Source organism: Gobius niger (genome assembly GCF_951799975.1).
Source record: "Gobius niger genome assembly, chromosome: 7".
NCBI lineage: Eukaryota > Metazoa > Chordata > Actinopteri > Gobiiformes > Gobiidae > Gobius > Gobius niger.
Window position 1 is genome coordinate 3,298,667 of NC_136858.1, and position 27,520 is coordinate 3,326,186.

At 42.1% G+C, this 27,520-nt stretch overlaps 1 long non-coding RNA gene across 1 annotated transcript in view; it reads right to left on the reverse strand.

The window, feature by feature from the left end:
- Positions 1 to 27,520, reverse strand: part of LOC306965865 — a 121,125-nt gene that overhangs the window by 85,682 nt on the left and 7,923 nt on the right. The window lies entirely within an intron of this gene.

The window sequence follows — 27,520 nt, forward strand, 5'->3', positions numbered from 1 at the left end:
GTACAGGCGCTCGTTCTACAGCCCCAGAGTCCGGTCGTTTTCCACGCTCAGAAATGTGTTTTCGTTGCATCGGCGCAGTATTCTGCACAGACGCAAGGCCCAGCTCATTCAGCTGCTTCTGAAAAGGACCTCACTCTCATGAATTCAAGTTTGAGTTGAAGGATGTGTTGATGAGGAGGTTCAACTCGGAGAAACGCACCTGCAACATACTGACGTTTCCGCCACGAGGACTGATGTTACAGCTGTAGTTGGTCTGGTCATTTTTGCTGTTGATTATGTTTAATGTAATGATCAGTGTGCGCCAGGGCTACGTGAATACCATGATAATATAATGACATAATAAACAACGGTTACAGAGGAGATTGCGTTGAAGCTCGACCTCTTTTGCTTAAGTTTGTTTTTGTTTCCCTCTTGCGCGAGGGAGAGAGAGGCAGAGAAAAAGTTATTTCATTTCCAGTAGCAAATCAAACCGAAGCAGTAGTGAACAAAATAACGGAAGTTGTTTTAGCAGTGTTTGTTTCCACTGCATAGCAAAGAAATGGGTCAATATTTTATTTAGAATTTTTTGCCTTTTCAATTTAATTTAGAAAATGGAAATACAATAAAACAACCACATAATTAGTTTTTCTGATTTTATTTTGAAACGGAATAACTAATGATCGAAGGGTACACGGATTCATTTTACGGTCTGTGTTTAATTTGTATTTGTATTTTTGTATTTATTTATTTAAAAGGGACAATGCATTTACACAAAGTACAGTATACTTAAAATGCAGGATTATAGCTCAAGCTAATTTCCATCCTCTGTCCCCAACCGGACCAGGCCCGGCTACACCACACACCACTCACTCTGCAGAGCATCAGTCAGTCCTTAACACTTGTTCTGCACATTCACCCCTGCACTCACTCGCATAGTCCTATTCCTTCTAAAACCCACGCACTTTACATCTACACACACCCACATTCCCATACCCACAGACTTTGCTCCCGCACCCACCCACCATTCCCATACCCACACACTTTCGACCCGCCCCCCCCCCCCCCCCCCCCCCCCCCGCCTTCCCATACCCACATTTTTCACCCACAACCACCCACCTTCCCATACCCACACACTTTCCACCCGCCTTCCCATACCCACACACTTTCCACCCGCCTTCCCATACCCACACACTTTCCACCCGCCTTCCCATACCCACACACTTTCCACCCGCCTTCCCATACCCACACACTTTCCACCCGCCCCCCATGCCCACACACCTTTCACCCACCCCCACCCGCCTTCCCATACCCACACACTTTCCACCCGCCTTCCCATACCCACACACTTTCCACCCGCCTTCCCATACCCACACACTTTCCACCCGCCCCCCATGCCCACACATCTTTCACCCACCCCCACCCGCCCTCCCATACCCACACACTTTCCACCCGCATCCACCCTCATTCCCATACCCACACCGACCCCCACCCTGCAACCAGCCCAGTCTCCTAAAAATGATAATAAAAGGTCACTTCTACCTAACATACACTCTCATACTACATATCAAATACTGTACAATGTCCAATGTTAAAACACATAAACATTTCTTTGCCAGAGTTCAGGTTATGCCAGGTTGTGTGGGCAGTTTTGATTGTCCAATAGCCATGACTTGAGATGTTTGGTGAACGAGCTAATTGTAGGCATCTCTTTTATGCTCGGTGGTATAGTGTTCCAAGTTTGAGAGGCTCGGAAGGAGAATACTGCTTGTCCAAAGACACTTTTTCGGAAAGGAATTGTACAATCACCTCTGGAACTTGCTCTTGTTGATCTGTTAAGATTCTTTTGAATAAATTCTTGTAATGGGGGTGGGGCTAGTCCTTTGAAGATTTTATATACAAGAATGGAGTCCACATATTTGATGAGGTTTTCCCAGCTCAATATCTCATACTTTTTTAGGATTTTACAATGATGGTATGTCTTTGGTTTTCTATCCAAGACCTTGAGCGCTTGCTTGTACGTCGTCTCGATAGGTTTCAGAGTGGTCTTGCTTGCAAGCACCCAACTCGTCATACAGTACATCATGTGTGAAACAATCATGGCATTGAGATAAAGTTTAGCTGATTCAAGTGTTAGGTTTTCTCTAATAAATCTAAAATTTGACAAGTTAAATTTCATTTTGTTCACTGTTTTTTTCACTTGTTGTTTAAATGAAAGTTTTGCATCTACAATTACACCTAAATATTTAAATTCATGGACCGATTCAATTTGGGATCTCTGTATCAATACAGGAGGATTTGTATCTTCAGCAGAAGCAGTTTTTGAAAAAAACATGCTGACTGTTTTTGACACGTTGAGTACAAGTTGTGACTTTTGCAGCCACTCTGAAACCTTCTGCATTGCTGACGACAGTTCTTGAGCTGCTTAATGTTTTGTTTTTGAGTGGACATAGATGATTGCATCATCTGCATACATCTGGCACTGTACATTGGGAGGGCAACTTTCAGGGAAATCATTTATATAAAGGCTGAATAATAATGGTGATAAGGCTGAACCTTGAGGTAGCCCTAGTCCATTGTTACGAGTTGTTGAAATAGAATTTTGCACTTTAACATACTGTTTTCTTTGACTCAGATAGGATTCCACCCACTGTACAGTGTGCAGTGAGAAATTAAAATGGGACAATTTATTGAGCAAGATCTGGTGGTTGACTGTGTCAAATGCTTTCTTGAGGTCAAGGAACACGGCTCCGACCACGCCACCCTTGTCAAGGCTGTATTTCATTTTTTCCAGAAGAAAGCATACGGCTGTTTCGGTGGAATAATGCTTTCGGAAGCCAAACTGCATTTGATGAAGGTTGAATGAGCTTTGATTTAAATGATTGATAAGTTGTTCTGCAACACATTTTTCTATCAATTTAGATGCCACTGGTAAGATGCTTATGGGTCTATAATTACAAGGTTCTGTCAGATCTCCAGATTTAAAGATCGGTGTAATCACTGAGATCTTCCAGTGGTCTGGGAATGTGCTTGTGTTTATTGAATCATTTATAAGGCTTGTAATTGGAGCGATAAGAGATTTGTTGTATGTTTTTATGAACATTGTGTTCATCCCAAATGCATCTTTGGCTCCAGAGTTATTCAGTCCACCGATGATCTTCTCAATTTTCATAAAAGATACTGGACACAGATCAAAAGCTGGTGCCTCAGCAATAGAAGGCACCATTGAAAGGCTGGTGTCTGCCATTGTCGATGCACTTGATGTAAGATTCTTAACAGAATCCAGAAAGTAGGAGTTCAGAACTTCTGCTATTTGTGTTGGGTTATTGATCAAGTCATTATTAAATTTTAATTCCTTAATGTTATTCACTGAACTGAAACTTCCAGTCAGTTTCTTTATGTGTGTCCAGACCTCTTTTATATTGCATTTTGCATTTTTAATGGCATTAATGAAGAAGTTTGCTTTAGCGAATCTGATATCTTTTGTCACCTTGTTTCTTAGTGAGGTGAAGATTTGCCTATCAGTAGTTGTTTTAGTTTTAAGAGCAGTCTTAAGTGCCCTATCACGTTGCTTCATTAAAGCCCAAATTTCTTCATTTAGCCAGGGCAAGTGTTGTTTCTGAGGCCTATGTTTTACTATTTTTTGAAAGTGACTTATGGTTTCTTGGATTTTTTGTGTGAATACGTTGCACTTTTCATCAAGGTCTAAATGTTCTTGTGCAAGATGCTCAGGCCAATTTATTTCACTCAAGGCGGTTTCTAAGTTGTTTATTTCGGATTTTGGAATTCGGAGGTGTTCACTTGGTTTGTTGAAGGGTCGGATAAATCTATTTTTGCATAATTTCCTTGAGAAAAGAATCATATTGTGGTCTGAGAGACCTGTGATCATGTTGTAGGTTTTAAGAATTCTGTCCTTCCTATTGGTGAAAACAAGGTCAATGCAAGTTTCAGTGGATTTACTTATTCTAGTTGGACCCTCTATTACTTGGACTAAGTCATGGCTACTTACAATTGATTTGAGCCTTTTCCGATTAGATTTTTCAAACCAGTTGATGTTAAAATCTCCAAGGAGAATCGTCTCCTTCTTCCGATTACACTCTTTAAGAATGGTCTGTAGTTCATCGTAAAACCCATTAGAGGCAGCTGGAGGCCTGTATATTCCGATCAGTATGATTGACATTTGCGGAGAAAGACTTACATTTAGCCCAATGCATTCTAAGTTATTGGGTGAGGACCACTTTAACTGGGTGCATGTTAGATGTTTCTTTATGTAGAACATTACACCTCCACCCCTCCCCTCTGGCCGATCTTTTCTAAAGATGTTGTATCCTGGTACATTCAATCCCGCAGTTGCAGAGTTTGCGTGTAACCAAGACTCAGTGATACATAAAAAATCAATACTGGATTCATTTAACAAATGGTGGATTTGCTCACATTTAGGCACAATGCTTCGAATGTTAATGTGTCCACCGAGTAAGCCTTTGGGTTTAGCTTTAGGGTTCCATAGTACACGGGCGTGGTTTAAGGTCTGGAAAAACCTGAGTTTAGCAGATTTAAAAATAACTTTCTTTCTCGCCAGATGTGAACTTTTACTGACCGCAGTTGTTGAGTATGACGTTTGTTCCTTCGAGGCATTCTTATCCGGCTGCTCAACGCTATACAATAGGTGTGAACCTATCCTCGGGCATGCCATGAGTGTACTGGGCTCCCCCGTAGATGTTAGCGCTGCTGCTCCCGGATCAGATGTATCCATCCTCGCGCCGTTGTAGTTTACAATGTTGTGACGTCACAAAACGAAACTTGTTTTGGGGCCAAAGTTAGTTTATATATGAGGCGTATGTACAGACATAAACCATGATGTATTTGTTTTCTGCTTATGGGACACATTAAAATGTAGAAAAAGATTTTATGATTTTATTAATATATAGTTCAATGCTGTGAAATCATGGGATATTTGTGTCATTTTCTGGCACATGATGTTGGACAGAGGTGATAGAAAAGTAAGAGGGCATCCATGGGTTTCTTCAAAGGGACAGAGCTTTTTCACACGACCGTTCACAAAACTAGAATGTGACCTGAAGTAACGAGACACAGTAGGTGGCGCCATACACCAAAGCTGTTGGTCACCGCCTGCCAATAAACCGAAGAAGAAGAAACCATTCTTCAAAGCCGCGTCTGAAACCATCACATTGTAGCCTCTAAGCTCTAAAGGTGCTTACACACCAAACACTTTTCGGGCGTCAAAAACGCGGCTAAAGCCTGTAGTTAGACGCTTGTGCTTACCTGAAGTCAGACGCTTGTCTGGCCGTACGTCAGCGTGTGTTCTGCAACAGTCATCGTTAGCCTCGAGGCCCAAACACATTCCCAGCGCAGATTCAGCCTCTGAAATAAGTTTTCTTATCGCCGCTTTTAATCCTGGGTGTTTAGGTAAAGAAACACTGAAGTGTGTCATTGTAAAAGTCCCAGAGCTGCTGTAGCTCCGGTTCACAATGAAGCTCCGTGACTTGTTTTCATTTTTTTTTTTTTTTCTTGGCCGGCATAGAATCTGGCCCGGTGGCTCAGCTACAACGTACTTCACTTGGAGAAAGCTCCTGATTGGTCGACGCTCGCAAATTTCTCCAAAAAGTTCTACATTTCCCAACTCTAGTGTGGGCGGCCCACACTAGACTGGACGTCCTGGAGGCACGTCAAAAGCTCACCACGCGCTGAAAGCTTCAAAACGCGCCGCACAGGAGGCGCGTGCCTCGCTGCGGGATATTTTGATGCTCCCTGAGGCGCGTCCTCCATGTATTTTCAATGTAAACCTGACGCTTTGCCGCGTTTGGTGTGAACGCACCTTTACACCAGCAACTAACTCCTTAACCTTTCATAGGTCGACTGTTAGATCTGTGCAGTTAGGGAACTAGAGCTTCAGCAGCATTTGAACAATCCTTCCGTCCTTAAACAGGGGAAAGGGAAGTGACGTCAACAACAGCTGTTTTTCTTCTTCTTTAAAGTTATTGGTGGAGTGCGGGCCAAACAAAAGTGCATGTCGCCCCCTACTGTACAGTGTCCAACAACAACATAGTGTCCAAACAAAGACATTTAAGGAGAAAAATAAATCCAAATGATCCAAACATTTCCCTTTGGTGTTATTTTATTTCAACAGCTGTTTCTTAAAGCTACAGCAGCAAATGATCCATGTGGCTTAAGTTTCTACTAAATGAAAACAAAAGCATTTAATCCGTTTCCTGAGTTTCCTCTTTAACACTGACGTGTGACTGAGCTGTGGGAACGACAACATGGATTTATCACTTTTATAAAGTTTGGCTTGTGCAGAATCTTAATTTTTCATTATTATCATTTTTATTATTAAATGTGCTCCTGTCAATCAACAGTGGCTGCGCATATATCACTCGAGGGTGGGGCCGAGGGGGGTGGGGGGTTTTGCGCAGTGGCTTATGGGATGGCACATAGCTCCAATTCACCGGTTAGTTAGCATCAGAGGTCCCTATGCTACAGTGACTATAATAGTTTGCACCAGAGGTCCCTATGCCAAAGTGGCTATGATAGTTAGCACCAGAGGTCCCTAAGCTAAAGTGGCTATGATAGTTAGCACCAGAGGTCCCTATGCTAAAGTGGCTATGATAGTTAGCACCAGAGGTCCCTATGCTAAAGTGGCTATGATAGTTAGCACCAGAGGTTCTGATGCTACAGTGACTATAATAGTTTGCACCACAGGTCCCTATGCTAACGTGGCTATGATAGTTAGCACCAGAGGTCCCTATGCCAAAGTGGCTATGATAGTTAGCACCAGAGGTGCCTATGCTAAAGTGGCTATGATAGTTAGCATTGAGGCTCCCTTTCCTAACTACTTCCTAACTGACAGCCCAATTCGGAAGCATCTTGTCATAGCGGACGCTGACGCACATCCGATTTGGCGTAAGAGCTCTTATCAATCTGCTCGTTTCGGACGCAGCACAAATCTTTACTGATGAATCAAAGTAACCAGATTTCTGCGGCTGCTCTGCACAGTCTGCAGTCTGGTTTCACCATGCGCCAAGATCTACTTATTGATGCTTATTGATAGTTATTGATAGTTATATGTTGCTGTTGATGTTGAAGCCACTACCGCACACACCGCTGAACATCCAGGGGGAGGACATTGAGGAGGTGGACAGTTTCAAGTACCTGGGTGTTCACCTCAACAATAAACTGGACTGGTCCCACAACACCAACGCCCTGTACAAGAAGGGCCAAAGTCGCCTTCACCTTCTGAGGAGACTGAGGTCGTTCGGAGTGAGCAGGCCTCTGCTCAGGACTTTTTATGACTCTGTGGTGGCCTCTACTCTCCACTACGCTGCCGTGTGCTGGGCCCCGGGCAGCACAGAGCGGGACAAGAACAGACTGAACAAGCTGGTAAGGAGGGCCAGCTCCGTCCTGGGCTGCCCCCTGGACTCTGTGGAGGAGGTGAGGGACAGGAGGGTGTTAGCCAAGCTCACCTCCATCATGGACAACACCTCCCACCCACTGCATGGGACTGTAGAAGAGCTGTGCAGCTCTCTCAGTGGAAGACTGAGACACCCTCAGTGCAGGACGGAGGGCTACCGCAAAGCCTTCATCCCCACTGCTGTCAGACTGTACAATAAGACTGTGAAGTAACGCCGACTGTAACAAGTGAATTTCTCCTTTGTGAGATGAATAAAGGTTTATCTTATCTTATCTTAAATCTGCAGCTCTTGGGGATACATGTTCAGTTCTGCTGGGTCCCTTCACATGTGGGGGTTGAAGGGAATGAGCTGACAAGCTGGCTAAAAGTGCCCTCGCAGGGGATATTTCCATAAATGTCAATTTAGGGAAATCTGAAGCAAAATCACTCATTCACCAACGTATAAAGACTTTTGTGGTAAGACGTTTGGGATCTATTTGTCAAGGACAGACACTTGTATACGAATCCAAATACTGTTACTTTAGTAAGTAAGGCTCCTACAGGCCGGTGCAGAAGAGAATCAGAATCAGAATAGTTTTTTTTTGCCATTGCTTGTAAACAGGTTCACAAACTAGACGTGCAAGATTAAACACAAAACACACATAACACAGAGTTTAGATAAAAATAAGCTATAAACTTTAAACTATAAGGCCTTAGGGGCATGCATAGGAATATTAAAATAAATAAGATAATAATAAGAGGTAAAATATGGAAGACAACAATTGACATAGAACAACAGGATTGGATTTACATATGGTGTATAAATTGATATAAAGTGATATAAAGTGATAAGAGGTGCCGTGGTTCTATGTGTGGACAAACCACATAGTGCAATAGAGCAGATTACAGTCTGTCCTGAGTTATTAGGTCTTTATCGTTCATGAGTCTGACGGCTGTGGGAAAAAACTGTTCAAGTGGCGGATCTATGGGTCTGGATGGACCGTAGCCTCCTGCCTGAGGGGAGGGGGATGAATTGTCCGTGTCCAGGGTGAGAAGGGTCAGCAGTGATCCGACACAAACGCCTCCGGGTCCTGGAGGAGAACAGGACCTGGAGAGATGGAGCTCACAGTCAATCACCTTCTCAGCAGATGGACCACACGGTGATGGAGGAGGTGAGGATGGACCACACGGGGCTGTGTCTTTCCTGAAGTCCACGATCATCTCCACTGTCTTCTGGGCGTTCAGCTCCAGGTTGTTGACGCCAGCCGGTCCACCGCTCTCCTGGAGGCGACTCATCACTGTCCGAGATGAGCCCGATGAGGGAGGTGTCGTCCTGGTGACGGGAGGTGCAGCAGTTTGTGTCCAGGGAGAAGAGGCAGGGGGAAAGTACACAGCCCTGAGGAGTTCCACACGTGCTGTCTCCGGTCCGTCAGGAAGTCAGTGATCCACCTGCAGAGGGAGTCGGGCTGAGCTGGTAGAGCTTGTCTCGTAGTCTTGGGAGGATGGTGTTGAAGGCAGAGCTGAAGTCCACAAACAGGATCCTGGCAGAGGTTGCAGGCCGTGGGAAATGTGTGGGAATCTCAAATAGTCGTCAAAAAGATGCATTCAGGGACAATGTCTGGGGTGGGAAAAAAATATGTTCTTTTTGAAAAAAAATTGAACCAAAACTTCATAATTCTGATTATGAGACGGATCTGCTGCCAGAAAATGGGCAGTAAAAGAACAAATATATTTGTTCACTTCATGTTGCAGGCGGGTGAAAATCTGCTGATTCAATGTAAGTCAATGGGACACGTCTGTGACACAATGGGAGTAATTATTGTTCAAAATGATATTAGACCAAAACGAAAACTGTCCCAAACTGAATCTTCCCACTGATTATTCATGTGGGTGAACCGGTCACAATGATTTCAGCCAAAGTGAAATGTGTCTGAACATTATTGAGTCGATAACAGTTACATGTCAATACCAATGCAAAGCCTTGGTTTCAAGATACACTGAAAATGTGGTCATTTATTTAAAAAAATAATAATAAAATCTGACATTTTGCATAATTGTGAGCAGTTTGATGCAGAAAAATGGCAAATGTAAGAAAAATGTTTTTCGGGCTTTATACACTGCTCATAAAAACTTAGGGCACACTCAAAAAACACAATGTAACTCCAAGTCAGTCAAATTTCTGGGATATCAGACTGTCCAGTTAGGAAGCCACGCTTATTGTGAATCAATTTCACTTGGTGTTGTGGAAATTAAACAGACAGGAGGAAATGAGAGGCAATTAGCAAGATCACTCCAAAAGAGGAATGGTTTTGCAGGTGGTGACCACAGACCATTTCCCTGTCTTCATCCTTTGTACCGTATTTCTGGAACACTTTTGCATTTGTCCAGTGTTCTCACCACTAGAGGTATCATGAAGAAGCATCTACAACCCACAGAAGTTGCTCTGGGAGTGATGCTCATCCAAAATGGCACGTCCATTCGTGCTGTGGCAAGAAGGTTTGCTGTGTCTCCCAGCGCAGTGTCCAGAGCATGGAGGAGATACCAGGAGACAGGCCAGTACACCAGGAGACCTGGGGGGGGCGACCGAGGTCAACAACCCAGCAGCAGGACCGCTATCTGCTCATTTGTGCACGGAGAAACAGGAGAAGCACTGCCCGAGCCCTACAAAATGACCTCCAGAGGGCCACAAATGTGCATGTTGGTCCTCAAACGGTCAGAAACCGACTCCATGAGGGTGGTATGAGGGCCCGACGTCCACAAGTTGGGCCGGTGCTTTCTGCCCAACACCGTGCAGCCTGATTGGCATTTGCCCGAGAACACAGCGATTGGCAGATTGGCCAATGGTGCCCTGTGCTCTTCACGGATGAGAGCAGGTTCACCCTGAGCACATGTGACAGACGTGACAGAGTCTGGAGACGCCCTGGAGAACGTTCTGCTGCTGCAACATCATCCAGCATGACCGGTTTGGTGGTGGGTCAGTGATGGTCTGGGGAGGCATTTCATTGGAGGGCCGCACAGCCCTCCATGTGCGAGCCAGAGGTTCCCTGACTGGCATTGGGGACCGGGATGAGATCCTCAGACCTATTGTAAGACCATATGCTGGTGCTGTGGGCCCTGGGTTCCTTCTGATGCCTGATAATGCCAGGCCACATGTGGCAAGAGTGTGTCAGCAGTTCCTGCATGATGAAGGTATTGATGTCATGGACTGGCCTGCCCGTTCCCCAGACTTAAATCCAATAGAGCACATCTGGGACATCATGTCTCGGTCCATTCATCAACGCCACGTCGCACCACAGACTGTCCAGGAGCTGACTGATGCTCTAGTCCAGGTCTGGGAGGAGATCCCTCAGGAGGACATCCGTGGTCTCCTCAGGAGCATGCCCAGGCATTGTAGGGAGTGCATTCAGGCACGTGGAGGCCACACAGATTACTGAGGATGATACAGACTCGTTTGGAGGCATTTCTACGGAATTTGGATCAACCAGTGACCTGATTTGTCACTTTGATTTTGACTATAATTTTGGATCCAGACCTCAAGGGGCTGAGAATTTGATTTCCATTTATCATTCTTATGTTATTTTGTTCTCAACACATTGCCCTACACTATGAATAAAGATTTTCATCCGAAAAATCGAATTGATTGACATCTAGGATGTGTTTTTTGAGTGTGCCCTATTTTTTTGTGAGCAGTGTATAATGGGGGGGTCTCTAAAAGTTTGCATTTATAATGGGAGTCTATGGGGCACAACTAAACAAACGGACTTTACACTAAAACAAAAAATACACCAAACTTAATCTTCCTGCTGATTATCCACATGGACAGGCCGGTCACACTGACAGGAGCCATGGTTAAAAAAAAGGTGTAATTTTAGAATTATTTCATATTATTCAACATTACTGATGGTCGTATACGACAAACACTGGCATTTAAAGGGTTAATACTGTTTGATAATTTATAAACGTGGCAGGGACAGGTGTGATCAGGTGATCACATGAGGCTATAAAGGGAGGAGCTACACAGGCTTGCTTCCTCTTTCTGAGCAGGCCTGTGCACACGTTGCTTCCTGGTGAGAACTGTTTTAGGTTTTAAGGTTCTTTTTATTGTAAAACACTAACATTGTAAATGATTTTGTATTCTTTTAAGGGTCTTAACAGTCCAGTTTTAAAGGTATGCTTTTAGTTGTAAATTGTTCTGTTATATTGTTTAATAATCACACTGCTTTAATAGGCTCAGTGCTGGTTGCCGTTTATTTTTGAGTTAGTTTCAGTTTACTGTGTCATTTCATTTCAAACAAGATCTTCCCATTTGGTGTGTACCTAATCTAGCAACAGCTGGGTGGGATAGGGGTTCACTCTATGTGGTGATTTTATTTGTAGTTTTGGTGGTGGTGGCACATGTATATATGGGTGATTTCTGTTATGGAAATGGTGTTTATTTGTGTTTAACCTTGTGTTTGTTTTTCACAAATAGTATACCCTTCTCCCCCCAGCTCGAGGCCACACCATTACCGTTCCAATTCAACCATTTTAGTATTTGTGTTTAATTGTAAATAAACTTTGCCTTAGGGCTGTTGGACCCACACTGACTGTCTGGCTTTGTTATTGAAGCACCTGTAGTTTAACACGATTGCTAGTGTTACATAAAGTTAATATGTCAATGTAAAGAGGACTCTTTCATGAAAACAATAAAAAAAAAATACGTAAAAAACATTAATCTTTGACAATTTTATGGCTGTGTAAAGCATCGAAATGCAGCGAACGTACGAAACACTCCCAGTGGTGGCAGAAAGTTAACGGCACAAGGTTCATTTGTTACCAATAAAAAGTTTCACATTTTGGATTTGCCTGATTCTTTGTCTTTGAACATGAAAATTAAAGCCACTTTTGCGGAACAGTGCAGGTTTTATAGACATGCATGTTTGGAAATAAATGACGTACAAACTCCATTTGTTTACGATGTTGTGACGTCACGAAACGTCATTTGTTTTAGGGACAAAGTTTCAGCTTTTTTTACATGAAACTTCTGTACAGAAATAAAGCCTGATGTTTGTATTTCCTGTTTATGGGACACATTAAAACCCCTTAACGCCTATTGGTACATATTGACGACATACCTCTTCTTGCCAGACTGTGGCTAAAATAAGGCATGTTTTCCCTTGATACCTATTTGCACATCCATGCCGTACCTAGCAACGTTTTGCAAGCACTAGTTTCTCGTAGGACTTCTCAGAGAAGGAAGCACAAACGGATCATGGTAGCTATTTAGCGGAAATAGCATTTCTGCAAATCGAGGCAACAACTTTGATGAAATCTTCAAATGTAAATTGAGTTGTGCTAAAATAAAATTATTTAGCAGCTCTTCGTTTCCATCTTTAGATTATTGATTGGAATGAACTTCGTGTGATGGATTTTTTTTTTGTTATTTGAAGATTTCATTATGTTGTAAATCGGCAACATCAGGCCATGAAGGAAAACTGCAGTAGCTCCATCTGGTGGCCACAGTGACCACATTTTAGTAGTATTTAGATTTATTACAGTGCTAAAAGTTTTTTAGAACATGCCATTTTAGTGAAATTCTATAATCTTTGTACCAATAACATACAAGGATATAAAACAAAAGTTATCCCTTTTTTCACACAGAACAAAATGAGTCCGTTGGTGTTGTATGCAAAGTGACCACCAAGTGGATCAATTGGACCACAAACAAGAATTCCACGTCCGAAAATAATGTGCAATTATAATATCATTTGCAAATAAGTAATGGTAAATAGAGGTATCTGATGTACAATGTATTATAAAACCTCAGGAAAGGGAGCAAAATATGATAATTAGTCATTATACAAACTGTAGATATTTTAAAGATAAATTGTCTGCACCTTTATAAAGTGCTTTTTTATCCTCCTCCCTGCATCAGGTGATGAAAGCAGCAGCAGCAGGGAAGGCACTGATGACAGGAACAGCAGTAATGAAGATGTTACTGAAAATCATGATGCCCTTCCTGTTACCAGTGCTCCTGCTGTGAGACGACATCAGCTGCTCAAAATCAACACTTTACAAGTATTTAGTGAAAAGCGTTAGCTCTGTTTATTGTTCTAATATCCTAACCTGAATACACAAGTGCTCAGTGTATCTTACAGTGCATTTACATTTGTAATCATTCAGAACAAACACATTTTGTCACTTTAATATATTTACAACTTTTGCCTGTTGTTGCCGATTTGCAACATACCTAAAACTATATCTGTACTATGTGCGACATAAAAATTAACAATCTCCACTCAATTTAGCATCAGCTTGAAAGCAAAAACACTGATAATATATTTGTTTATATAATTGAAAATACATGCAGGCGTTAAGGCTTCATATCACTTTATCACTTTATATCACTTTATCACTGTATGTCACTTTATATCACTATCACTTTATACACCATACAGTATGTAAATCCAATCAATTGTTGTCTACCATATTTTGCCTCTTATTATCTTATTTATTTTAATATTCCTATGCATGCCCCTAAAGCCTTATAGTTTAAAGTTTATAGCTTATTTTTATCTAAACTGTGTTATATGTGTTTAATGTTGCACGTCTCACCGAGAAAAAAATCCTAGTTTGTGAACCTGTTTGACAAACAATGGCAATAAAAACTATTCTGATTCTGATTCTCTTCTGCACCGGCCTGTAGGAGCCTTACTTACTAAAGTAACAGCATTTGGAATCGTATACAAGTGTCTGCCCTTGACAAATTGATCCCAAACGTCTTACCACAAAGTCTTTATACGTTGGTGATTGAGTGATTTTGCTTTAGATTTCCCTAAATTGACATTTAAGAAATATCCCCTGCGAGGGCACTTTTAGCCAGCTTGTCAGCTCATTCCCTTCAACCCCCACATGTGAAGGGACCCAGCAGAACTGAACATGTATCCCCGAGAGCTGCAACATAAAACTATCAATAACTCTCAATAACTCTCAATAAGTATCAATGAGCATCAATAAGTAGATCTTGGCCACGGCGAAACCAGACTGCAGACTGTGCAGAGCAGCCGCAGAAATCTGGTTGCTTTGATCCATCAGTAAAGATTTGAAGAATGGTGCTTCTTCTTCTTCTTTGGTTTATTGGCAGGCGGTGACCAACAGCTTAGGTGTATAGCGCCACCTACTGTGTCTCGTTACTTCAGGTCACATTCTAGTTTTGTGAATGGTCGTGTGAAAAAGCTCTGTCCCTTTGAAGAAACCCATGGATGCCCTCTTACTTTTCTATCACCTCTGTCCAACATCATGTGCCAGAAAATGACACAAATATCCCATGATTTCACAGCATTGAACTGTATATTAATAAAATCATAAAATCTTTTTCTACATTTTAATGTGTCCCATAAGCAGAAAACAAATACATCAAGGTTTATGTCTGTACATACGCCTCATATATAAACTAACTTTGGCCCCAAAACAAATTTCATTTTGTGACGTCACGTAAACTACGACGGCGTATTAAACACAGACCGTAAAATGCTTTCAAAATGAATCGTCCATTAACGGGATTTCACAATATAGTGGCTAAAACCCACTGGTACAAAACTGATTCAAATTCTTTGAAAAACAATATTTTATTCTAAGAAAGACAAAATTAAGGCGCTGAAAAAGTAACAAAAAAGTTACAAAGACACAACAAAATGGAGGACAAAAAGTCATGAAAAAGCAACCAAAAAGTGTCAGAAACACAACCAAAAGGATACAAAAATGTGACGTTTGTAGGTCTTAGCTTTCAAATGAGGGGTCACACTGGTCTATTCATAGGCTGTAAACTCCAGTCAAGAAGCTTCTAGATTTGTGTAATGAGGAACTGGAGAAAATGTTGTTGGTTCAGGTGGGGGTTAAGAGGTTAAAAAGTGTCAAATCAGTGAAAAGCTTTACATTCACTAAACACTAAAACATCAGCGAGTCTGAAACACAAGTTTGAAAAACAGTCGACTCAATAAGTCTCTGTGAACGACACAAACAGGAATGAAAAAACACATGAGGAAAACAGCACAAGGCACAAGGCAATGAAGACACTATTTACATCAGGAAGATTTAGATGAAGATTTACATTCTATGACCTCCCTTAAAAACATCAGCATCAGTATTTGTAAAACATGAAGCACATTTGATCTGAAAAGATCTGAAACAAACTCATCACAGCTGTTCCTCTCCAGTGTGCATCCTCTTCATGTGGTTCTTTAGGTGTGATGACTGAGTAAAGGTCTTCTCACACTGCTCACACTCGTACGGTTTTAGTCCATCATGGACTCTCTTGTGATATGTAAGACCTGAGAGCTGATTAAATGACTTCCCACACTCATCACAGCTGTATTCCTTTTCCCCAGCATGTAACTTCATGTGATTTTTGAGGCTAAATGACTGAGCAAAGGTCTTGTCACACTGCTCACAGCTGTATGGCCTCTCTCCAGTGTGGATCCTCACGTGTCTTTTAAGACTTGCAGACTCAGTAAACACATGTCCACACAGGCCACACTCAAAGGGCTTTTCTCCAGTGTGGATCTTCATGTGGTTTTTTAGGTCGGATGACTGAGTAAAGATCTTCTCACACTGCCCACAGCTGTATGGCCTAACTCCAGTGTGGATCCTCATGTGTTTTTTTAGGTTGGATGACTGAGTAAAGGTCTTCTCACACTGCTCACAGCTGTATGGCTTCTCTCTAGTGTGGATTCTCACGTGGTCTTTGAGGCCGGATGAGTGAGTAAAGGTCTTCTCACACTGCTCACAGCTGTATGGCCTCTCTCCAGTGTGAATTTTCATGTGGTCTTTGAGGCCGGATGAGTGAGTAAAGGTCTTCTCACACTGCTCACATCTGTATGGCCTAACTCCATTGTGGATCCTCATGTGATATTCTATATTCTGTGACTGACTGAATCTTTTCCCACACTGATCACACTCGTACGGCTTTACTCCATCATGGACTCTCTTGTGTCCCCTGAGACCTGAGAGCTGATTAAATGACTTCCCACACTCATCACAGCTGTATTCCTTTTCCCCAGCATGTATCTTCATGTGGTCTTTGAGGCTGGATGACACAGTAAAGGTCTTCTCACACTGCTCACAGCTGTATGGCCTCTCTCCAGTGTGGATTCTCATGTGTCTTTTAAGACTCGCAGACTCAGTAAACACATGTCCACACAGAACACACTCAAAGGGCTTTTCCCCAGTGTGGATCCTCATGTGTGTTTTGAGACCGGATGATTGAGTAAAGGTCTTCCCACACTGCTCACAGCTGTATGTCTTTCCCTGTGTGCGGGGAGTCTGCAGAGGCTGAACTGGGTCCATTTCTCTGCAGACAGAAACAGGAGTTAGTGTTGTGTCACACACATTATTGTGTAAAACACTAAATGTAGTTTGACCTGGTGTGACCCTCCCCCTCCCTCTGTTCTCATTCACACATAAAGTATCACCCCTCCCCCATCAGCTCACTGTGAATCAGCAACAAACTCCAAAAGACACTTTGGAAACAGGATTCCTGTCGTTTTGCTGCTCATTTAAACTGTTGAAAAGCCTGGCTCCAAAGAGTTTTTCTTTTTCTAAAAAGTGCAATGATCCGTGAGACAATGCTGGGCTGTGTATCATAGTTTTAACCACGCTGTTTTTTGTACATCAGTAATAAAAAGGTGAAGCTTAAATCGAGCGCTGGAGCTGCAGAAGAAAGTCCAGTCTATGTTTCATTGTGAAACACGTCTTGACTTGAGTTTAGAACCTACTTTGACCTGACCTGGCTGATGTGAGTGTGTCTGTGTGCAGATCCTCCTCACCTGTGTGCAGAAAGACTGCTGGGGGGGCAGCAGCAGCACAGACTGTGGAGCCGCTCTGTGAGTCCTGGATATTTCCTCCAAACCAGCAGAGTCTTTGTGGCTCTTCCTCCCAGTCTATGTTTCTCCAGCTCCCACAGACAGGCAGGGTCACACACAGGTCCAGAGTCCAGCTGGAAGTCACTGGGGGCTTCTATAGCTCTGTGTGGAAAGCCCCTCCCCAAAGGAGCCCCCCCCCCCCTCACCTCTGTGGATGAAACCTCTGCTGCCCCTAACCCCCCTCCTCTTTCCAGCTCATTGTTCCTGCTCCACACCTAAAGCTCTGGTTGGTCAGGCCTTTGAGAGTCAGTCGGCTTGCGGATTCAACAGATTCAAAGGAAGTTTTCTCTGCACAAATTTAACCAGGCTCTATCATGACTTGTTCACAGAAAATATGGACAACGTTGGCCCTCTCTACTCGGAGCTACATGCCTGATTTTGATGTGAAAACATTCAATAAAACTATATATTTCCCCTCATGTTTGTGTCAGTATCTACAGCTCAAGTTTTAAAGTTTGATTTGCACAAGTTTTCCCAAACATTCTTTCTTATTGCCTAAAGGAGCGAGGCCTCCTTATGATCATCCACATCTACAACAAATGTATGAACACAAAAGAGGAAATGCGAGTGTAACATTGGCCTTTTATGAAACTAGTTTACCTTATATGGGCAATTTAAATCAGCGCCCTTGAATGAGTGGAAATAGCTTTGTTTCAATTTCCAAACACAAACTCACTAGTTTACCTCATATGGTTCATTCTCGCTTCAGTTTCAGCCCAAAAGTGTGATTAATGTCGCAGCAGAGCGGAGTTAGCGTTAGCCCTGAGCACCGCTAGCATCACAGCTGCCTCCGCGTGCGACACACGGGTGACTTTTACCGCTGTTTCTCGCGTTATTTTATGGTATTTGTTTTTCTTCGTCTCTCACCCCCGGGCGCGCGCAGTCACTCCAGATTATAAAACATCCACGCTCCAACTCCGCACAAATGTGTAAAAAAATAAATAAAATAAATAAAAAAGCTGTGACTTCCGCCCAGGCCGCGCTGACCCAGAGAGCAGCGGCCTCTGCTGGACAAGGGCGGGATGATACGTTTGAGATCGTCTGTAAAGTCAGACACTTTCTGCTTTTTGGTGGTTATTGTGTAAAAACTAAACCACATACATACGTAAATTAACCATTTGCAGACATTTTGGGATGTTTTCTAACAGTTTATATAAAAAAAATATTTCAATGATATTAAAAATTCTATTAAAAAAACTTTTCCTCTGGGCAAAATCACCGCCACATTTACTGCAGACATTTCCATTTAAATTCATAAAATATCATTTTCTACATTTTAATGTGTCCCATAAACAGGAAATACAAACATCAGGCTTTATTTCTGTACAGAAGTTTCATGTAAAAAACGATGAAACTTTGTCCCTAAAACCAATGACGTTTCGTGACGTCACAACGTCGTAAACAAATGGAGTTTGTACGTCATTTATTTCCAAACATGCATGTCTATAAAACCTGCACTGTTCCGCAAAAGTGGCTTTAATTTTCATGTTCAAAGACAAAGATTCAGGCAAATCCAAAATGTTCAACTTTTTATTGGTGACAAATGAACCGTTAACTTTCTGCCACCACTGGGAGTGTTTCGTACGTTCGGTGCATTTTGATGCTTTACACGGCCATAAAATTGTCAAAGGTTAATATTTTTTAGATATTTTTTTTTCATTGTTTTCATGAAAGAGTCCTCTTTACATTGACATATTAACTTTATAAATTATCAAACAGTATTAACCCTTTAAATGCCAGTGTTTGTCATATACGACTATCAGTAATGTTGAATAATGAAATAATTATAAAATTACAGCTTTTTTTGAACCATGGCTCCTGTCAGTGTGACCGGCCTGTCCGTGTGGATAATCAGCAGGAAGATTCACTTTGGCGTATTTTTGTTTCAGTGTAAAGTCAGTTTGTTTAGTTGTGCCCCATAGACTCCCATTATAAATGCAGACTTTTAGAGACCCCCCATTATACAAAGCCCGAAAAACTTGTCCTTATCCAACTTAATGATTTTATTACTGCACATAATGTCCTTGAGGAATTCCAGTCCGGCTTTAGGGTAAACCACAGCACCGAGACCGCCCTCTTAAAGATTTTAAATGACTTTAGATTAAATAAGACTCACAGAAGGTCACAGTGTTGATTCTTCTGGATCTGAGCGCTGCCTTTGATACAGTCGACCACACTATTCTTTTAACTCGTTTAAAACACATCGGCCTCTCTGGTGCTGTACACAAATGGTTTCCTTCCTCACAGACAGGACGTTCATGGTGAGTGTGGATACCTGCTCCTCTAAGGTGCATGGAATCACATGTGGTGTGCCCCAGGGTTCAATTTTAGGCCCAGTGCTTTTTAATCTGTATATGCTCCCTCTTAGTGATGTCATCAGGAGACACGGGGTCAACTTTCACAGTTATGCTGATGATACACAGTTATACATCTCCATGTCTCCTGATGACACCAGGTCAATAGATGCACTTCATAAACTGCATTTTAGATATTAAATCCTGGATGGCAGAAAACTTTCTCCAGCTTAACCAGGACAAAACTGAAATGTTAATCATCGGCCCTGAGGCCCAGAGAGAGACTTTTACCCAAACTACAGTCACTGTCTTTAATCCTTCCTCACAGGTGAAGAACCTGGTGTGATCTTTGACTCTGAGCTGGTGTTTATTCCACACATTAAGAATATCACAAAGATAGGTTTTTACCATCTAAAGAACATAGCCAGAGTCGCCCCATTCTCTCTTGGGCCAACACGGAGACGCTCATGCATGCTTTTATCACCAGTCGTATCCACTACTGTAATGCCCTGCTTTCTGGTCTTCCCAAAAAGAGGATCTCAGGTTTACAACTTTTATAAACTTCAGCAGCTCGTGTCCTGACGAAGACCAGGAGGCGGGACCACATTACACCGGTTTGAGAATCACAGCATTGGCTCCTCGTGTGTTTCAGGATCGATTTTAATGTTTTTTAAATGTCTTAATGGTCTTGGTCCTTCTTATCTTTCAGAACTGCTTTTACCTTATGAACCTTCACGGCCACTTCGCTCCTCCGGCAGGGGTCTCCTAGTTATTCCTAAAGTCAACAAAAAGACTCAATATTATGGCCCTCGCCTCTGGAACCACCTGAGGAGGAGCTCAGGGCTGAGGAGGAGCTCAGGGCTGCAGAGAACGTTCATGTTTTATGGGAGGTTGTCCCAGGCGTATTGCTTTAAATGTTGTATCTGTAAAGCACTTTGTGATGCCTTTCGGTATGAAAAGCGCTTTATAAATAAAGTTTGATTGATTGATTTTACTGCCCATTTTCTTGCAGCAGATCCGTCTCATAATCAGAATTATGAAGTTTTGCAATTTTCTTTCAAAAATAACATATTTTTTCCCACCTCAAACATTGTCCCTGAATGCATCTTTTTGACGACTATTTGAGATTCCCACACATTTCCCACGGCTTTTTGGAAAAACTATTAAAAACCCTGTAAATCAACTAAATCTGGGTAATGAAAAAATTGGACTCGTACCTTTAAAATGAATGCCTGCACTTGTTGTAAATATATTTTCCCTGCCTTACAAGAGGAGCAAGAAATCTTGTTTTGAGTTGTTTTTACAGTTCTGTTTATGGACATCATGAGGAGGGTGGAGCCTGTTGAATCAACATCCATAGACACTCCTGGGACATATTTTTTCATTACAGTCATTCAGACTCAAAGAGGGAATCACTGACAACACATCCAAACCATTTTAGGGAAAAAAATAGGTCTAGTTTCGAGACATGACTAAACCAATGCTGTCTGGTTGTGGTTTAGGGCTATAATATAAGGCAAGGGAGGGGGGTCCTGGAGGTCTGCATGGCAGGCAAGGCAAGTTTATTTGTATTCACATTCAAATGCACTGAGCCCAGATCAGGTCTGTCATCAACAACAGCACTCCAGTGTGAAACAAAGAGTCGTCCTCAGACTCCACATTGTTTCAATATTATTATCAGGGCTGTCGACTCAACTGCACCATATTAAAATGCAGATGAAAAGAGGAAATCATGATGTCAGGTGTTCTCTGCCTCTTATTGTTGGTATTTGAAACATATACGTGAAGATGAAGACGGCTGTTGTGTGGAGTGTGGAATGTAAATCATCAGTTGTTGAATCTGTGTGATGCTGACGTGGTGAGGGCCCCTTATAGTCAGATTGTGCTGAGGGCCCCCTGAAGGCCAGGGCCGCCCTGTCCCTGACTTCAGTGCAGACGATGTTTTAAACATGTGACTGACTGCCCTCAAATATGCACAAAGCTTTGTCTCATTGTACCTTTGGGCAGGGCCGTGACGATGAAGGGGAGAACTGGGCATTTGCTTAAACGCCTCTCTCACATTTGAAACAGCTTCTAATGGCCATGTGGGTGGTGCTGCCCCCCCTCCGTCAGAGCCATTCACATACTTTGAGGTACAACTCGCTTTTGTCTTGCAACACTTGATGTGCTCAGCCACCCAGAGCATCAACTTGTCTTTGGATTATAATGTTGTTGGATTACGAGACAAGAAAAGGCCCCCCAGCTCTGGGCCGACCAATGTCTCACAGCCCTGGATTATATGAAAGGGACAGAGTAAAAGCTGAAGCTGTAAAGACTTTATAAAGACACAAAATGACACAAGCAAACGTTAATGACGAGTAATAATGATCACAGTGGGTTTAGCTCAGTGTAAAAACGTTCATGCCTGAGAGACATTCACCCACAGGAGGCGCTAACCTGTGACACAGCAGATCTCAGCCATCGAAAATAATGAGCACAAATCATCTGAGAACTTCTACTTTACATGTGAACAAAACATTTTATTTGTTTTATTTGTTTATCGACGTGAAAAGGAAGCCATGGAAGTGACCTGTTGTCGTTTAACGTTTTTAAACTGATCGACTGAAACCCGTGTTAGCATTAGTGACTTTTACTTGTGTAACTTTTTCGCTGGTTCTTTATAATGTTATTACAGCGTCAGTGTTTAGTCTGTCCCTTTTATATTGTCATAAGATTAAAATCATACAGCCTACGGTGTACTTTTGTAGCTGTAGATCAAGTGGTTCATTCAGCAGCTAATCGACTAGCTGCTAATGCTAACGCTAGTGCTAACCTTCACAGTGACACAGCAAAAATAATGGGCAGAGATCGTCTGAGAACTTTTAATTACTTTTCCAGCTTTTAGTCACGTTTATATTATCATTCTTTTTAAATCATGAAGAATACGATGTAGTTTTGTAGCTTTAGATAATAATAATAATAATGCCTTACACTTGTAATGCGCTTTACAAGCCTGTATTAACAAGTTTCTCAAAGCGCTACATTGTCGTCATTATTCATTCACTCCATACTCGGTGGTGATAAGCTACTGTTGTAGCCACAGCTGCCCTGGGGTAAACTGACGGAAGCGAGGCAACCAGTCTGCGCCATCGGCCCCTCCGACCACCACCAACCACTCACTCACACACCACATTCACCCCAGGCTTCCTGGTGTTACCAAACGGTCTCCCATCCAAGTACCGACCAGGCCCTTCCCTGCTTAGCTTCCAAGATCTGACGGGATTGGGCATAGCAAAGGCGGTATGACCTATGATCAAGTGGTTCATTCAGCAGCTAATCTACTAGATGCTAATGCTAACGTTAGCTCTGCGTTTTAAAACCCAGAGCATCATTACACCTAAACTAGCGCAAATTAGGCCTAATATTTAAAGATTACAGACGTCACAAAGAGTATATACACGGCCACAGGGTGGAGCTGTTTCCCAAATAATGAGCCCTGACAGACAGTCATTGTTTTCTTTTCTATTTTGAGGCATTTTACTTTTTTTAATAAATGAAGATTCCAGGCTTACCCTTTTCAAAGAAATATTGAGCATGAATTACAAAAACAAAAAAAGAAGAAAATTACAATTGGTTATAATTATAAAAGCCACAACATTAACCTCTTTGTGCTGTTAATCTTTTAGTGTGAAATCGACGAGAGTCTAACAGTTTTAGGCATAAATTAACCTGGATATTGGATATTTTCCCAATATTAACCATTTTGTATTTCTTTGTCCAGTTACATTAAATGAGCAGCAGGTCCACGAACCCGACCAGCCCCGGTGTTTTCAGGTGAGCACTCGCTGGCTCGTGGCTCTCCTTAATCACCCGTGTGTCTTTGTTTCTTGTTCTTGAGTCCCCGATGTGTTGGCCGGGGCCTGGTCTTGTGGGTTCTCTCTTCCCCACGAGGAAAAGGGTTAAATGATACAATTGTTCCGGTGTCGACTCCGTAGGCGTCCAGCAGTAGTTCAACCCCCTCTTTTCCCGCTGCGATGATCAGTGGACTGAACTCCAGCTGTATATTACATTTATGTATTTTTTTCTGACCTTTTTAGGTGGTGCTTGAATTATATTTAAGGAGGCCTCGCCTCGGCCTGCTCGAACTCATGAAGCTGAGCAGGTCCTCGAGCTCAGCCGCCGAGCGATTCTGCAGACACTTCTTCAGGGTCTTTACGTCCCCCTTGAAGACGAACAGCAGTTAAAGGGAATTCTATAGAGTCAGGATAAAACAATAAATAGGCCACTTTAAAAGTCTGGACCAGGCTGGGACCGTTCTCCGCTGTTTTAGGTTCAAACCCCACATAGACCGGCTGTTTTTCAATATCTTTTTTACACTATTGCAAACTTAACCGGCTTCAGGTTCCAGTCCATGGGGTCCACAGGGATTCTGTGTCCTGCTCAAGAGCACAACAACAGCCTGTCCAAGAACTGCAGCCACTTTAAAGGTCAAACATCTACATTTATACATCATGTTAAAGAAAGAAAACTGACTTTGGGAAAGTTCATTTGATCTAATATTTTATTATTTCTTAAATGATTGTGATGTAACTATTTGCTTAGTTTAAAAACTGTCACATTAGTTTATTTTTCAGGAGTTTCATCTTTTTACTGATTCACTTCTTTAAATCAAATGTGGCATATTCCAAGGAGACGCCCTGTCCCCACTGCTGTTCTGCATAGGTCTGAACCCCCTCAGCCAAATAATCAACAAGACTGGCTATGGATCCTGACTCAGGAACGGGGGCACCATCAGTCACCTCCTCTACATGGATGACATCAAGCTGTACGCTAAGAATGAGCGAGACATCGACTCACTGATCCATACCACCCGGATATACAGTGCAGACATTGGGATGTCATTCGGACTAGAGAAGTGTGGTCGGATGGTGACTAAGAGAGGGAAGGTAGTCCACACAGAAGGGGTCTCACTCCCAGAAGGAACAATAGCAGACATTGAGGACAGTTACAAGTACCTCGGAATCCCACAAGCAAATGGCAACCTCGAAGAGGTGACAAGGAAAGCGGCTACGGCCAAATACCTTCAACGAGTAAGGCAGGTCCTAAGAAGCCAGCTCAATGGCAAGAACAAGTCCCGGGCAATAAACAGCTACGCCCTGCCAGTAATCAGATACCCTGCAGGAATAATAAGCTGGCCAAAGGATGAGATACAGACCACAGATGTTAAGACGCGAAAGCTCCTAACCATGCACGGAGGGTTCCACCCCAAGTCCAGCACTCTGAGACTGTACGCTAGCCGTAAGGAAGGAGGCCGAGGACTAGTGAGTGTGAGAGCCACTATCCAGGATGAAACATCCAAGATCCAAAAGTACATCAAGGACAAGGCTCCGACAGATGACGTGCTCAGTGAATGTCTCAGACAATGGGGAACAGAAGATGAGGTGCTGGAGGTCCCGTCATGGGAGGACAAGCCCCTACACGGCATGTACCACCGAAACATAACTGAAGTGGCGGATATACAGAAATCCTACCAATGGCTAGACAGAGCCGGACTAAAGGACAGCACAGAGGCACTCATCATGGCTGCACAGGAGCAGGCCTTGAGCACCAGAGCAATAGAGGCCCAGATCTACCACACCAGACAAGACCCCAGGTGTAGACTGTGCAAAGAGGCCAATGAGACAATCCAGCACATAACTGCAGGGTGTAAGATGCTGGCAGGGAAAGCTTACATGGAGCAAAACAATATGGGTTTTAATATTGATGACACCTGGTGCAAATCATTGATATATAAAATAAAGAATTTTGGTTCTAATACAGATCCTTGTGGAGCTCCACAATTGACATTTAAACAACTAGATCTATATTCACCCTTTCTTACAAATTGTGTTCTTTCACTGAGATAGCTCTTCACCCATTGTAAGGCTATACCCCTGATACCGTAGCGTTCTAATTTTCTGAGTAGAATTGTGTGATCTATCGTATCAAATGCTTTGCTTAAATCCACAATTATTCCGATTGCATGAGGTTTTTGACCAAGAGCAGATGATATTTGTTCAACTGTATCTGTAAGTGCCATGGCTGTGGAGCGCTTAGCCCTAAAACCATACTGACACTCCAATAGTAAACTATGCTTATTCATAAATTTATTATTATTATTCATAAATTAAATGAACAAACTCATAACCTTCCAGGTTAAAATTCATATTCTTGTTGGGATTAATCCATGTTTCGGTAATTGCAACAACACTAAAGGGTTGTGTAAATTGACTCAGGTAACATTTAATTTGTGAAAAGTTTGTGTATAGGCTTCTAGCATTGATATAGATCAGTGAAAAATTCCCATCCTTATTTATACTGTCATATTGCTCCTCAGAATAATAACAGCAGTTATTATTGATGTGATTGAAAAGATGATTGTCCGGATCAATGTTATTCTCCAAATCATGCTCATTGTAATCTGTGTACTCGAATGCTTGTAATTCCATATTCTCATGCTGCTTAACCCAAAGTGATAAATTGTTTTTCTTTTCTGGTGTGAGATTGTCAAGTCCTTCTAAATGTGACGTGGTGTATATTCATGAGTCCAGTTGAGTCTGTACCTTCACACTTGGCCATAGTTAGCAGTACTGATCCAGCTCCTCAATTTTCCTCACGACGACCACTTTAGCTTCTTCAGGTGGGCCATTGGGCTTGATATAGATCTTACAGAATTCAGTAAAAAATTCTGATGAGACGGATCTGCTGCCAGAAAATGGGCAGTAAAAGAACAAATATATTGTTTCACTTCATGTTGCAGGCGGGTGAAAATCTGCTGATTCAATGTAAGTCAATGGGACACGTCTGTGACACTATGGGAGTAACTATTTTTCAAACTGATATTAGACCAAAACAAAAACTGTCCCAAACTTAATCTTCCCACTGATTATTCATGTGGGTGAAACGGTCACAATGATTTCAGCCAAAGTGAAATGTGTCCGAAAATTATTGAGTCGATAACAGTTACATGTCAATACCAATGCAAAGCCTTGGTTTCAGGATACACTGAAAATGTGGTCATTTAGTAAAAAAAAATGAAAATAAATTCTGACATTTTGCATAATTGTGAGCAGTTTGATGCAGAAAAATGGCAAATGTAGGAAAAATATGTGTCGGGCTTTGTATAATGGGGGGGTCTCTAAAAGTCTGCATTTTGGGAGTCTGTGGGGCACAACTAAACAAACTAACTTTACACTGAAACAAAAAATACACCAAAGTGAATCTTCCTGCTGATTATCTACACGGACAGGCCGGTCACACTGACAGGAGCCATGGTTAAAAAAAAGGTGTAATTTTAGAATTATTTCATATTATTCAACATTACTGATGGTCGTATATGACAAACACTGGCATTTAAAGGGTTAATACTGTTTGATATTTATAAAGTGAATATGTCAATGTAATTATTTAGCGGAAATAGCATTTCTGCAAATCGAGGCAGCAACTTTGATGAAATCTTCAAATGTAAATTGAGTTGTGCTAAAATAAAATTATGTAGCAGCTCTTCGTTTCCATCTTTAGATTATTGATTGGAATGAACTTCGTGTGATGGATTTTTTTTTTGTTATTTGAAGATTTCTGTACGTTGTAAATCGGCAACATCAGGCCATGAAGGAAAACTGCAGTAGCTCCATCTGGTGGCCACAGTGACCTCATTTTAGTAGTATTTAGATTTATTGCAGTGCGAAAAAAAGTTTTTTAGAACATGCCATTTTAGTGAAATTCTATAATCATTGTAACAAAAACATACAAGGATATAAAAAAAAAGTTATCCCTTTTTTACACAGAACAAAATGAAACCATTGGTGTTGTTTGCAAAGCGACCACCAAGTGGATCAATTGGACCACAAACAAGAATTCCACGTCCGAAAATAATGTGCAATTATAATATAATTTGCAAATAAGTAATGGTAAATTGAGGTATC